Below are 14,610 nucleotides of genomic sequence, written 5' to 3' on the forward strand. Positions count from 1 at the left end.
AGAAAGAAAAAAGAGCATTTAGCTGTCTTCTGCATAATATTTGAAGGTAGAGGCATCCTGGCTTGGTTGTAAATTTTATTTAATTAACGCTGAGAGGATTAACAACATGCAGCCGTGCTGGCAGGGAATGCAGTGCTGTCAAGTGCACCAGGAGAGTGAATTTCCATAGGAAGAACGTCTTGGTTGAATAATTAATGCAGGGGCGTTTTCATAAATGTCAAATTCCCACAGGAAGCAGGAACTTGACCCTCAGTAATAAACCATTTAGGATTCATTAAATATAAGCATCGTTCTTAAACTGTTTGCCATGGCACATGAGCTCATCCATAATGCACTATGCTGGCCTGTGCTGTGCTGTGAAAATCCCAACACTTGGCATTTGGGTGGCTGGAATTCTTGAGTGTCTGCTGCTGCCAGCGAGGCTCAGTACTAGCCCCTCCAGGTGAGCTGTCACTTCTCTTTAACTGTTGCAAGGCCGAGTCACCCCCAGTATCACTCAAAAAAGCTCATGTTTGGCTTGTCCTTAGTAAATACTATATAAGGAGAATCTCTGACCCTGTTTAGACCTTCTAAATCAGGGCTCTTCTGTCTCAGCACTGTCAACCTTTGAAAACTCTCTGTTGTTGGGTCTCTCCTGTGCGACACTGAATGTGTTTTAGCAGAATCCCTGGCCTCCACCCAGTAGATGCCAGTAGAAAACCCCCTACGCCAGTTTTGTAACAATCGGCAGTGTATGTAGACTTTGCCAAATGTCCCCTGGGAGCAAGATCTCCTAGTTGAGAACCACTGTTTATGGAACTCACTGGAGTGCATCCTGCCACAGGGACCCATCAGTGGGAGATAAGGCTGTTGCTGAACGGGGCCTGGGAACCCACAGTCCCTGGTCACCTTTACCACCATAGTTGTCCACAGGACCAAGCGTGTCTTTGTTCTTAAATAACATCAACTGCCCCTTATGGATCCAAATGTAGTTATCACAGCACCAGTCACTGTGCCATTAAAATGAGAACTGTTCACTCCAGGGACTCAGGGATGCCTTGTAACCCCCTTCATGCAGAAATGACTTTCCTTTCCCTTATGCATCAAAATGACTGGTGCTGTGAGCAACCCTCACTATTGTTCAGGACTTATAAGGAATCTAGTGAATTACCAAGCTATTTTCTTTTTCTTTTTGTCCTCTGAGATTGATATTGGCAGGGTGGACAGGCAAAGGGGGTGGGTGGGTGGGGAGTGGTAAATGAGCTTATTCATGGAAGATTTTTCTCAAACTCTCTTTAAAGTCTGAAAACAAATCACAGAGACTTTTTATTTGAGTAAAATGTAGATTTGATTTTTGATTTAGAAAATCACACTTTTAATTCTGTCTGGGCAGCCAGGATGCCCACACGCTGACACAGAAAGAAACAGGAAGTGATTTGGAGACTCCTTTTGTCTCCACAAAAGCAGAAACTGACTTAACTAATGACTTTTCTCATCTTCAATTTTGATTTGAATGAAAATGAGCAGTTACTTTGTGGCACTCACAACCATCACCTCAGTAACATTCTGTTAAAATAAAGAGGATGTGATGTGCTCAGTGTGGACACATTGTCCCTGGGTGGCATACATGAAGAAGAACATTCTGGAGGAATCCAAGTGACAGAGTGACAGGAAACAACCTGTTTTGCATGGAGACACTGAGTCTGGCCAGTCACTGCAGATCCAGAGGGTTCTGATTACACCTGGGGACAACAATCCCACTTTTGCCCATGGAGAACTCTGGCTTGAGAGCAGGCCATTGTAAGCAATGGTTTCCTTCCAGTATTCCACTTTGAAAAGACATGTTTTAAATTAACCAACCAAAGGTAGTTCAGAAATCAGGACTAGCAAGTAAAAAGTCTGCTTGGCTCAAAACCTGAGTAAGTCTTATTAATTCAGGGAGTGGAAAGCTTACATGTGCTAATTACCAAAACTACTAATTAGCTTTAATTATAAGCTTGGAAGGAAGATGAAGTGTACTGCATTTGATAGTGCTGTTGACCTTTTCAGGGTACTTCGGTGGGTGGGAGTGGAGAGGCAGAAAGGAGGTGTTATAAAATTCATCAGAGAGCAATTAATTTAGGTCTTCTGATGAATATGCTATAAATTAACACATTGGTACATACAAGAACATAAAGGCACTTTAATAGAGCCTTACCATTGTCAACTCAGAGTGCACAATGTCCCAGCCAGTCAAGAAAATATCCTCATTTTGTAAGTTATTTCTATGTTGTCACTGTTGTAAACCAAGGAACAGGCTGGGCACAGCCAGATGGATGCTTTCTTACGTAATTATAAATAAAAAAAGAGGGCTGGCTTTGAATGACTTTGGAGGGTCACTGTGAGTAGCTGTCCTTGTAGATGTTTGATGAGATGCTCAGAAACCTGTCCCATGTCTGGATATACTGTCCCCATCGACCTCTCACCTCAGTCATTTTTGTCACTATCTCTGTGCTCCGGCAGCCAAGAAATCACTCCTTTGATGTGGCTGGGATCCTCTGTGTTGTTTTTCTTGTGACAAGACAGCTCTGTACCCGCTACTCCATTAACACAAATGATGATGGCTTGCAGGGATCACCAGCTCAGCATTTCATGCCCCAGACAAATGGAACCCTCCTCTGGCAATAGCAGCTTTCTCACAAACGTGGGGCAGTGCCCAAAGCAGCCTAGCATCTGTTCGTCTTGCTATAATTTGTAAACCTTGATCAGGTCCATTATCCTGTAGATTTAGAGATGCTTTGGTTTCACTCCAATCTCTCAAAAGTGACGTGTCTCTTAATAACCACCAGAGGGATCCCATATAATGTGATAGAAATGATCATCAACATGGAGGGATCACAGCGCAGACAGTGTGCGCTTGCCTCAGAGGCCCTGGGCCTCCCTCTGGAAAATGTGAAGGGGGAACAAAGGCTGAGCAGTGAGGGGGAAGCTTAAAAAAAGAGATCCCCAAAGAGGGCAGAGCCGATCCGAAGACAAAGGGATCTGAGGGTCAGTCTTTCTCTTCATCTGGAAACAAACAAAACAGCCAGACTAATAAATAAAACAAGTCCTTCTCAATAGAAAGACACACTTTTTAAGTCAGTGGAATTGGACAGTACTTGTTTCTGAACCTGTGTTCAGAAGTTGAACTTCAAATATAATAGGATTTCATTTTAAGGACTAAAGTGGTTACCATTTTTTAAATAGGTTTGTACAACTTACAAAAGAGGGAGTCAGGAGGGCTCTGCACGTTTTTGAGGCCTTCTGTATTTTGATTTATTTAGATAATGCTGCAGCTGGGGGAAATGATTTAAAGTGTTAACACTCTGCGAATACATTGGATTTAAGAGAGTAAACATTTTATAAAAATAAAAATAAGAAACAAAAACAGAGAAATGTTTTTCCCAGTCTAGAGGCCAAAAGTCCTAAATCTGGGTGTCTGCGGGCCCTGCTCCCTCTGAAGGTCCTTTCTTCTTCCTAGTTTCTGGCAGCTGCTGTCAGGCCGCCCTTGGTATTCTTTGGGCTATAGCTTCATCACTCCAGTTTCTGACTCTGTCTTTGTATGTCTGCTTCCTTCTGTGGGTGTCTGTGTATCTCCAACCACCCTTTCTTTACAAGGATATCCATGGGTCATTGGATTCAGGGCCTGCCCAATCCAGCATGGCCTCATCTTAATTAATTATATCAACAAAGACCCTATTTCCAAATAAAGTCACATTTTGATGTTTTGCATAGACCTGAATTTTTGGAGGTCACTATTCAGCCCAGTATATGTTCTTTAACTATATTTTTTAAAAGAGCTTCCAACTTTTGTTCCTAGATACAAAGCGGGGCTGATATTTTTCTAACATGATCTTCAGGTCATGGATGAAATCTTTCATCACCACCTGGAAAATGATACTTCTGTGATCCCTCTCCATCCCCTTCTGATTTTTTAAATCCAGCCTCTTAGGCATAATGCCTTTCCTCCAGGCTGTTGTGAGTCCTGTGTCAGAATGGCAATAGTTGCTTCTGTGTGTGAGTGTGTTTTGGGCAGAGAACCAGAAGACAGTGTCTCTGCCCTATAGTTCCTTGGTAGCTAATTTTATTGCCCTCAACTATCAGGTTTTATAGAACATTCCTGAGCTTATCAGGCCAAATCAGCATAGTTAAAGGCGATCCTTGGTTATCCCTGATCTTAATACATGCCTGGTTGTGCTAACAGAAGACTGGAAGTCCAGATCACCTCAGCAGAAAGCAGAACACTCAGGTCAAATACACTTGAATGAGAAGAATATTGTCCATGGTGTGTCAGGCAAGTTGGCAAACAAGTGGCAACAAAACAGGAGGTGGGGGAAGAATGGTAAGAGAGGCACTCAGCAGGAGGAGTCGTTGGCCCGGTGGCAGTTCATGATCCAGCAGACAGCGACCATGGCAGTGTGAGGAGGTGAGGAGGGGGGTGAGGAGGAAACTCATCCCAGGAGGCCTGTCGGAGAAGCCTTGACCAGCTGTCCTCTCCAGCTCCATTCCTCTGCCAGAGCTCCCACCACATAGCGTTCTAACCTTGGCCTGAACTCAAGTATCAGGGAACTCGCCACCCAGCCCTATTTCACAGCCCACGATTCCACAATTCCTAATGTGTTATAAAAATATCTGCTTCCCCAGACACTAAAGATCACTTATTGTCTGACTCCTTTTACATGAAACACCAATCATAGGTAAATCAATAGAGACAGAAATCTGGTGAGTGGTCGCAGGGACTGGAGGGAAGGGCGCAATGGGGAATTATTACGGAACGAGTACAAGGTTTACCTTTGGGATAAGGAAAATGTTCTGGAACTGGGTAGTTGTTATCATTGTGCAACACTGTGAAGGTACTAAATGCCACTGAATTATAAGTTAAAATGGTAAATTATGTGTGTTTCACCACAATTTTTAATAATCTGCTTCCTTCTGATCTTCCTGTTGCATGAAACCAAACTGAAATCTGATTCCTCTTCCTTGGGGACACCTTTTTAATGTCTTTTTTTTCCTGCATCTGTGGGCACCATCATGCCCCGGTATCTCTACTTTTCCTGGCTGATCACTCTTCAGTTGTTCATCTTTGTAGTCCCTTATCCAGGGTAGGGTCCTTTTTCCCATTGCTGTTTTGAAGTCTTGGTGCTACTGGGCTAAACCGCTGCTGTGTCAGTCAGCATAGGTGATGGTGGCATAATTAGCTGCTTTGGCCTTAGGAGGCCTGGCTCCCGGACTGGGCCCTGACTCAAAATCACTTTGCAGCCTTAAAATAGCCATTCAATCTCTCTGGGCTTCAGTTTCATCATCTATAAAATGAAAGGCAAGAGCGCTTCCAAAGTCATTTCTAACTCTCAAACTTAATGTCCCAACTCCTTGTTTCTGACCTTATTTCAGTTGTTGGAACCCAAGGAGGAATTCCTGTTCAGTATTGATGCTGGACTACTGATCTGACCTGAAAGTGAACTAAGTTGCTACATCTTTCTCACTTAGTGTTTAGCAGTGTCTCCCCCTAGCCACCTACCCCCAAATGTATGGCATTGAATTTGGGAGGTCAGATTAAAGATTCACTGGGTTTCTGATAAAATCCTATCCAATTAGCTATAGTAAAACATTCCAACATATACTTTTAGATGTTCTTTGCAGTGTTTAATCTATGTATATTCCTCCTATTTCACTGTGATACAGAAATCTAGACGGGTCCTCAAGCAAGACCCTGAATAGAGTTTTGGATGGGAGAGGATCAGAGCCAGATCCACTGAGAGCCCAGGGAGGCCTTCTCTCTGATGTTTTCTCTGTTCCCCAGAAGTTTGGCAGTGGCACTGTTTATCATCATTCTGTTTTGAAAACTGTCAGAATTGAGACTAGACTGACTTTCTGAGGGTTTTTCCTTTTCTTTTTCTTGAGATCAGTAGTACACTTGTGTTTTTGATGGCTTGCCTTTGATTTTGTTGTTATCAGTACTGTTTCTCCAGTGATGATTTGGTTCAAGTCATTAGGAGGATAGCTGCAAGTTCCATATCCGCATCTGTCTGTGCCACTCGGGGACAGGTAGCATTTGTTCATCTTTGATAACTTATTTGAGGCAACAGTGACTGTGCATGATGGGAGAGAAGCAAGTGGGTAAAAGTAACACTGGATGGACATACTCCTGGGGATCTAGAAGCTCCACATTAAAGGTTTCGACATAGCCATGACCTGTCTAACTGTACAGTAGTTTGGAGAACTGGAAAGAACATACAACTTGGAGGTCCAAGAGCTGGGTTCATTTTCCTCCATGTACCAGCTCTGTGGCCATAGCCAAGTTTTTGACTCTCTGTGCCTCGGTTACCTTATTTGTAAAAGGGGGACTCTTTGAAGGCTTAAATGAGGCTTAAATGTGTTCTGAGCATGATACATAGTATAGTACTCTTCAGATATTACTTCCCTTCCCACTCCTCCTTAGTAAATTTTAAGGATCCTGTGAGATAATCTACATGAAGATGAATAATATGAAACCTAGGGTATCAAGTGTATTATCTGGCAAGAGGAGAAGAGGGTATTCATTTTCTAGGCTTTTTTATAAGCTCTGATCCTTGCCTGACCCTCTTGGAATAAAAGCAAGAAGCTCTTTTTTTCATATACAAGAATCTTTCCCCTCCTCATCTTTTTTTCCTCTTCATCCTCCCCCTTTTTCCTATTTATCCTCCCCTCTTTTCCTCTTTATCCAATCCTCTCAGCCCTCGCTTATATGTTGTGTCAAGGAGAAAAAGTAGAGGGACGGCTGGAATCCATGTGTGGAGGGGTGGGAGCAGTGGGAGGGGTAGGGCATGTATGGTATAAGTACAGGATATTTCAAGAAGAGTTAACATTTTGTAGCCTTGTACTAGTCTTCTCCCTCACTTTGAATCTCTGTGTTTTATCTGCAAATGAATTGCATTAAATCAGCTTCCATATTCCTGCTGGAAACAGTAATAGAGCTCAGTGAGACCAAGATGGCAGAGCCTTCCTCCTCAGGGGAAAACCTAGTCACGTGGGGTAAGGAAACAGACATTTATTGACTCTAAAACACTGCAGTGTAGAAAATATGTGGCTCATTAAATATCTCCACATTTGACCACCCTACAGCTGTTCCTGCTTGGGTTTAAGTGTGCAAGGAAAAGCTGTGAGCCCCTGTTTTGGGTCCTATGATTTCCTTCCCTGCCCCGAAGAACTAGAGACAAGGATACAACCTCACTGATGGTAACAACTTTGCAAGCTGTCTTTGAGCCCCTTTTCCTGCCCAAGGAAACAGACTAAAGCCACACCACTGAAGAATGTGCACATCTTGCCTGATGGCAGGCTGTGGCTTAAAATGCTTAAAGACCAGGCCCTGAAGCCAGTCTCTGTGTTCATTACTACTCAGAATCTGCCTGCCCTGGATTGGCAGATTTTGTTGGCCTCCTTTCATTCCTTTATTCTTCTTTTAAAAAAATCTTTTCTCTGAGCTGTCCCTTGCTGAAACGAACAGGAAGTTATTACATTGCAGTCTCCCTGAGGCTGTTTTGTTCAAGCTTGGTTGTTGAAGGCAACAGATAAAAAGAAACTTGGGAAACAAAGCCCCTTTGCTTTGTTGGGTCACCTTTGGTAGCTTGAAAAGGTCAAGAATCTCTTTACTTAGCAGTCTCCCGAAGACTTTGCTAAGTGATGCGACTCTGAGATTCTCTTTAAAAGCCTGATCCTTCCACCTTTGTTCATATGCAGAGTATTTTCTTAAAATGAGGCCCTCTGCACTCACGCTGTAATGAGACCCACATTGCCAAATCATGTTCTGCAACGGTTAGTGCAGCAGGAGCCAGCACGGGTGGGTGTCCTAACCATCAGGCATACAGCTGGGCCAGATGCAGAGAAGCAGCACTAATGAGAGCCATGTGATGACATGGAAATGGGGAGATCTACTGGCCCCTGCATGGCTCTGAGTTCCTCGTTCTTTGGTCTTATTTCTGTCCCCACAACTTGGGATAAATTGGGCTTGTCCCTGTCTATAAATAGGAGGGACTAGTTTAGGCTCTTTAATTCAGATAATTAATGTATTGAGCTTTCAATGGAATGAGTAGGAGGGAAGGACCTGTGTTTTGTTGGCTTTTGTGTATAGCAGAAATATAAATGCTGGGTTTCAGGATTAAAGTTTATGATCTTTCAACTAATGTTCATATAGTTCATAGGACATGAGAGCCACACTGCTAGGCTGGGCTAGGGATGTCACAGGCAAGTATTGCACTCAACACACGTTTTAAGGAGGGACATAGTCTAGTAGCATAGGTAAGACATATATCCATGTTATTATAGTTTAAGATTGAAAGTATTAAAAGAAACAAATAAGGTAATTTCAGAGGAAAGATTATTTTAATCTATTCTCTCTCTCCCTTTCTTTTTTTCTTCTAATTCAGGCCACTGTCCCATCCATTGCCAGATTATATAACTTAACACAATAGTGACTCATGTATTTTCTGTCCCTTTTTGAGCACCCGCTATGTCCTGGGCAGTGGGAGGGAGGGAACCAGAATATAATGAGTTGTCTTTAAGAGGAGAGAAAAGTACCTCCAAAATAACAATCCATGAAGAAATGTGATCGGAGACCTCAAACATCCATGTTCACAGGGGCCAGGCAGCAGCAATGAGTGGAGAGAAATGGGCCACAGGTAAGAAGTAGAGTTAAAAGGAGACTCTTGAAAACTAGAGTGAATATTTCCTGTCTAAACAGTGGTTACATAGCTATAATTAATTATTGCCAAGCAGGAATGGGGGACAAGGTCCACGGAATTTTTTTGTGTAAAGTCTCTCAATTTGTGAACATTGGCAATTATTTTTAAGTCTTTTAAACACCAGATAAGCCATACAGAGCATTTAGAAGCCCTGCACTGGCCTGGGTCTGCCATCCAGCAAACTGGGGCATATACTGTGGTGAATGTGGGAGGAGCAGAGTGATTGACAGCCAGGATTCTCAGGGAAATGTAGTGGAAGAAGGAATATTTGATATGGCTGTGGAAGAATGGATGGAGGCAGGACAAGAGCTTTTCGAGGAGAGAGGAGACCGTGAGCAAAGGCATGGACCTGGGAACCCGGAGGCTGTGGTCAGAAAAAGGTAAGGGCTCTGCTCGCTAGAGCCCAGGGCATGAGCCAGGGTCAGGACTCAGCATGGAACTTCAGGTCAGGCAGGTTCATGGAGGCCAAATACTCCAGTGACCTTGTGCAGATCACATACCCACTGAAACCTCACTGTACTCACCTGTACCATTAAGATGGTGGCATCTACCTATCTGAGTCGCTGAGGAGTTGATGAGATGATGCCTACAAAATGCCAGGTGTCATACCTGGCATCAGTATGGACTATTTAATGTGTTGGTTCTTCCTACTGTTTATTACAAGTCTGGACTTTATTCTGTTTACCCTGTGGCACCAGTGAGGGGCTGTTTTTTCTTTCCTTTTTAAAAGATTTTCTTACTTATTTATGGAAACTAAACATTTAGAAATCTGCAAAGAAGAAATTAGCAGTCATCTATGATCTTAGCGCCCAGAATTAATCATGGTTAACATCTTGGCAGATTGGCATTTGCAACGGTCTTTGGCTAAAAATATAATTCTTGATTTTATAAAAAATTATAGCAGAACCATTATAAAAATCATTAAAAAGTAGTAAAGTACAAAAAATAAAAGACAAACACACCCTTACCATGATTATGATAAATGTGAATCATTTAATTCAAACTTGCATACCTTATAGGAAAAGGGTACATGCTTCTTATAGGGTTATGGGGTTGCTGTGAGGATTAAATAAGCATACTAGTGGCACAGGACCAGGCACATGCTCGGTAAGTGTTAGATCATGGGAGTTGGCAGTGGGCTACAAATGAGCAATTGTGTAATTCTATAATTTCTGTAGAGCATCTAGTGGAAGTCTAGTATCCAAGTTGGTCCCCAGACTTCAAGGTCTTCTCTTCATCCCCAGATGGCAAAGCAATGTTCAACACCTCTTTGTGGTGAACTGGGAAGGGGGAGATGATCTGGAGCCTTGATTTAGCTCTTCCGTTTAAGACTGTGATATTAAATGAGTCGTTCTGAGCCTCAGTTCTTACTTATGTCCGCCTAGCAGGATCCTTGGGAATTTCATGAGCAGACTCATAGAGGGCACCTGGAACACAGGAAGTCATCCTTTTCCCCTCTCTGACTCCCCTCCCACTTTGTCCCCTTTCCTGTTTTGGTTTAAAATGCAGCAACTGAAATTCTTAGAAGTGCGTACAAAGTCCTAGATACATTTTAGACCCTCCCTCTTTTCCTGATTCTTCCTCAGATCCTGATCCTGGAGTTAATGAGTATTGATCTGACAGCTTTGTTTGCCAGTGGCCTAAGAAAGGGGTGCATGTGTTGGCTGCTTCTGGTTAACAGCTCAGCTAAATGCAGGAAGCAAATTAGCTGTTAGAAGGTGGTCCTTTGCACCTGAAATCCATTATAGACTTAAACCGATTTTGAAAATGCGTCTTTAAATCCATGAACCATAGTAAAAGCCTGGAACACTTGGTGAGAAACCTATTCTGCTTAGTGATTAAAAAAAAAAAATCTGGGCTTCCACAAGGCAAAGCTTTATCAAAGGTGTGTCTTCGGGGCTGACTGACATATTGATCCTTACTGCCAGTGAGAAGCAGCTGACCAAGTCCAAGGAACTACAGTCAAAGCCAAGATTATTGCTGAAGGAGCCAATGGACCGAAAACTCCAGAAGTTGGTCAGGTTTTCCTGTAAAGTAACAATATTGTTATTCCAGATCCCTACTGGAACACTGGAGGAGTAACAGTGTCTTATTTTGAGTGGCTGAAGACACTAAATCATGTCAGCTTCAGCCGTTCAATCTTCAGATATGAAAGGGATTTTAACTACCACTTGATTGTGTCTTGTCAAGAGAGTTTGGAAAGAAAAATTGGAAAGCACAGTGGAACTATTCCTGTTGCACCCACAGCAGAGTTCCAGGACAGGGTATTAGGGGATCTGAGAAAGACATTGTGCACTCTGGCTTAGCTTACACTATGGAGCACTCAGCCAGGCAGATCATGCGCACAGACAGGAAGTACAACCTGGGATGGGACCTGAGAAGAGCTGCCTGCCTCAATGCCACTGAGAAAGTCTTCAAGGTGTATAATGAAGCCAGTGTGACCTTCACACAGAGGGATTGTAGCTAACTTCTCCACCCTCTTCCCCTCTTCATCTGTAGACCTATCACAAGTTTACATGTAACCACAGAGATCTCTTTCTCTCATTACTTCGATAATGGACACCATTCTCAATAGGTCAATCCAAATCAGCCACTTACGAAAAAAGAAATCAAGGTTAGGGATTCATGCACAAAGCTGAAAACAGATGCCAGAGAGTATTTGGGGTATTTTGCCTTTAAATAAAAAATCCCTCTATCTGTGCAGTTCCTTGCTCCACAGCTGCCTCCCTGCCATCGGAGCGGGGGCTGGGAAAGCACCTGCTGTCCAGGAGCAGTCAGCTGCCAAGTCTAAGACATGCTGTAACTTTGACACGTTCAAGAAGCAGGTGTGTGGCATTTTCAGAAGGTAGCATGGTCGTCAAGTGAGTTATTGGTATTTTATACCAGCAAAAAACTCAATTTTATAGCTTTCAAACAAAAATAAAAGCTGTTTTCTCTTTATGCATTTTTTAGAATAAGATAAGTACATGCTGCTATAATAAAATTGCCTTTAATCACTTAATAAGCCTAACCTTGACTCAAGCAGTGAATGCCTATAAACATAATGAATGAAAAAAGCTAGTACTTTTATAACATAAAACAGTATCAGTTTTAACTTATCAATAGTTTATTGTCCAGCAAAACAAAAAGCCCAATGGAGAATCGGGCTTTTTCATATATATCATTGAATAGCAAGTGATGAAGGCTATTTTTATTAAGATTGTTGGAACTTACTAACCACAATTATGACATATAGTCCCAAGAATGCAGTGACCTCCTCGTCATGTTAATTCTTCTCTTTTGAAAATCTGTTGTGTTGACTGATTGAACAATAACTCATATAGAGTGTCTCAGACAGAAACTGCTTGGGCTCCCTCTTTGGAGTCTGCCTGGTGGCTCCAAGCATTGCCGGTAATGGCCCCACGTGCCCCGACTTTGTGTCCCCTCCCAGGGCCTCACGTTCTGCCCACAGCTTCACTATCAGCAGCCTGGGGACAACCTGGGGCTGAGGGTTGTACCCTGTCAGGGCCTTTTGCACAGTAGTGCCCCAATGAAGTGTTAAATATTATTTATGTAAACTGAGCTTATTTTTAACAATAATATCCTTTCAGAAATTTCTAACTACTTTGTAACTGCAGGACTTAACCTGATGATAAAACAGTTATTAAAAGTCTACCTCCTCTCTCCCCTACCCCCTACCCCCACCCCCAAAATGTGGTACTGCCTAGTTCTTTGTTTGAGCTTTGCGAAAAGTTGCTATAGCTTCACTTTACTATAAAGCAGGTATCAAGTGTAGGCTTTGTGTGTGATTATGGTCATTATGTTGTGTTAGAGAGTTGTGTTGGGTTCCAGAATAAGAACAAGAATGCTTCATTTTCCTCTTCCTGAAAAGCAATTAAATTATGTGACATGTTTATAGATCCAGAACCAGTAATCAGCTTTTAGTCTGAATAGGGGACGTGGTGTTATAATCCAGTGCTTTGCTGGGAGGTCATATTTAGCATTTGCATTTGATAATTTAATTTAAATAATACTGAGCAAGCACAGTTATGCTACTTGGCAATTGTCAGAGTAATAGAAAAGAATGCATTGCACAAACCGGTTTTTTGTATTCCTGAATAGTTTTTACTTCCTTGTTATTAGCCTCTGCTGCCCTCACGGAACAAACTAGAAAATGGTAGCAGCCTCTAAAGTTACCAGTATTATGTCTCTCTTTGTTCCCTTTTCCCTCTTCCCACGGAAACAATATGTGAACAATCTCCAAATTTCCATGAGATTGTGAAAGGCCTGCAGTGAACCATTAAAAAAATTCCCGCAAAGGGACTTTTTTCTTTTGAGATGCCTTTATGTATTAGAGATCAATTTTCTGATAAGATTCTCTGTTTGAGAATATTTGGTAATTTTAGCAAAAGTACTTGCCACAGGAATAGTGAATCTCAAGTTAACGACCAACAGTATCACAAACTAAATGAAATAAATTGCAGAAAGGATCTCTTGTCTCCAACATTCCCCTCTAAAATAAAGTTTATTGGATGATTTCAGGATTTTCTTTTACAGGACTTCCCAGCTATCAAATTTCTTTACAGAATTTGTTTACTTCAGGCCATAGTGTCCCAATTGGTTTCCAAACATGAATCATTAAATACTTAGAAACAGCTTTACATTTTTGCTTTTTCCATCTTTTCTCTTCTACTTCCCACACACACACAAACAACCAAAAACAAGAAAACCCTAAACAGAATGTCCCCATCTGTGGTGCTCTGAAGATTATAGGCTTTGAGAATGGAACTGCATATATTTTACCATTAGTGACTTTTTCTTTTTCTTTTTTAATTATTATTTTATTACGGGTTTCCCAATTTTCCCCCCATTGTTCTCTCCTGTCCTGCCCCCCCACCACAGTCAATCCCCACCCTGTTGTTCATGTCCATGGATCATTTATACTTGTTCTTTAACTGGGCCCTTCCCCTTCTTTCCTCCCTTATCCCCCTTCCCCATCCCCTCTGATTCCTGTCAGTATGGTCCTTGTTTCCATGCCTCTGGTTCTATTTTGCTCATTTGTTTTGTTCACTAGGTTCCACTTATAGGTTAGATCATATGGTATTTGTCTTTCACCACCTGGCTTATTTCACTTAACATAATACTCTCTAGTTCCATCCATGCTGTCGTGAAGGGAAGGAGTTCCTTCTTTTTTTCTGCTAATATTCCATTGTGTAAATGTGATTTTTTCTTAAGGGCTTTTTTTTTCTTTCCCATTTAACATGCTTCTATAAACTTGACCAATATGACCTGCCTAAGCCTTCTTAGGCACCAACTCTTGATTAGCAGCCAGGAAAGTCAAATGAAGTTGTTTGTTTTTACTGTTCCTTCCCAAGCCCAGCCTTGTCACCTGAGATGCTGATTGGTTGTAAATGTTACATATATTATCCTACAGATGCCTTCAAAGAAGATCCTTTACTATAGGATGACAATATTCAACAGAGGCTGTTCAAACCTGAGTTAAATAAAAACATTTCAGTAGATTTCCTGGTGTTTCTAATTCTGCTGGGAGTCTTCACTGGGAGGGAAATGGAGTACAAGGTGGAGATGTGCATCTTAGTAAATCTGGTTTACTTAGATTCAGCATATCTGGCCATGTACAGCCTTTCTGAAAGCACACAAGTGTAAGGAGGGGTTTGCACAGGTCTCCCTTCCATTCGTATTTTAAATGTGTCCTCTGAGGGAATACCCATTGTGAAATCTCTCTTTGCACTAACAAACAGCCCTTACTCTCTGTCAGACACAATACTAGATGTTCTCTTTCAAACATCCCAACAACCATGGACTCTGTGAATCCCCATTTTTCCAGATGCTAAAACCAAGGAGTAGTCAGGTGGGCTAACTTGCCCAAGGTCACTCTTTTGAGAGTAGAGGAACT

General features: G+C 42.1%; 1 protein-coding gene and 1 pseudogene across 6 annotated transcripts in view; both read left to right on the forward strand.

Moving 5' to 3' along the window:
* Positions 1–14,610, forward strand: part of FHIT (fragile histidine triad diadenosine triphosphatase) — a 1,459,166-nt gene that overhangs the window by 1,374,567 nt on the left and 69,989 nt on the right. The gene's annotated exons all lie outside the window — the stretch shown is intronic.
* Positions 10,565–11,181, forward strand: LOC112301047 (glutamate dehydrogenase 1, mitochondrial-like; annotated as a pseudogene).

Source organism: Desmodus rotundus, chromosome 8 (genome assembly GCF_022682495.2).
Source record: "Desmodus rotundus isolate HL8 chromosome 8, HLdesRot8A.1, whole genome shotgun sequence".
In the NCBI taxonomy this organism is placed as follows: Eukaryota; Metazoa; Chordata; class Mammalia; order Chiroptera; family Phyllostomidae; genus Desmodus; species Desmodus rotundus.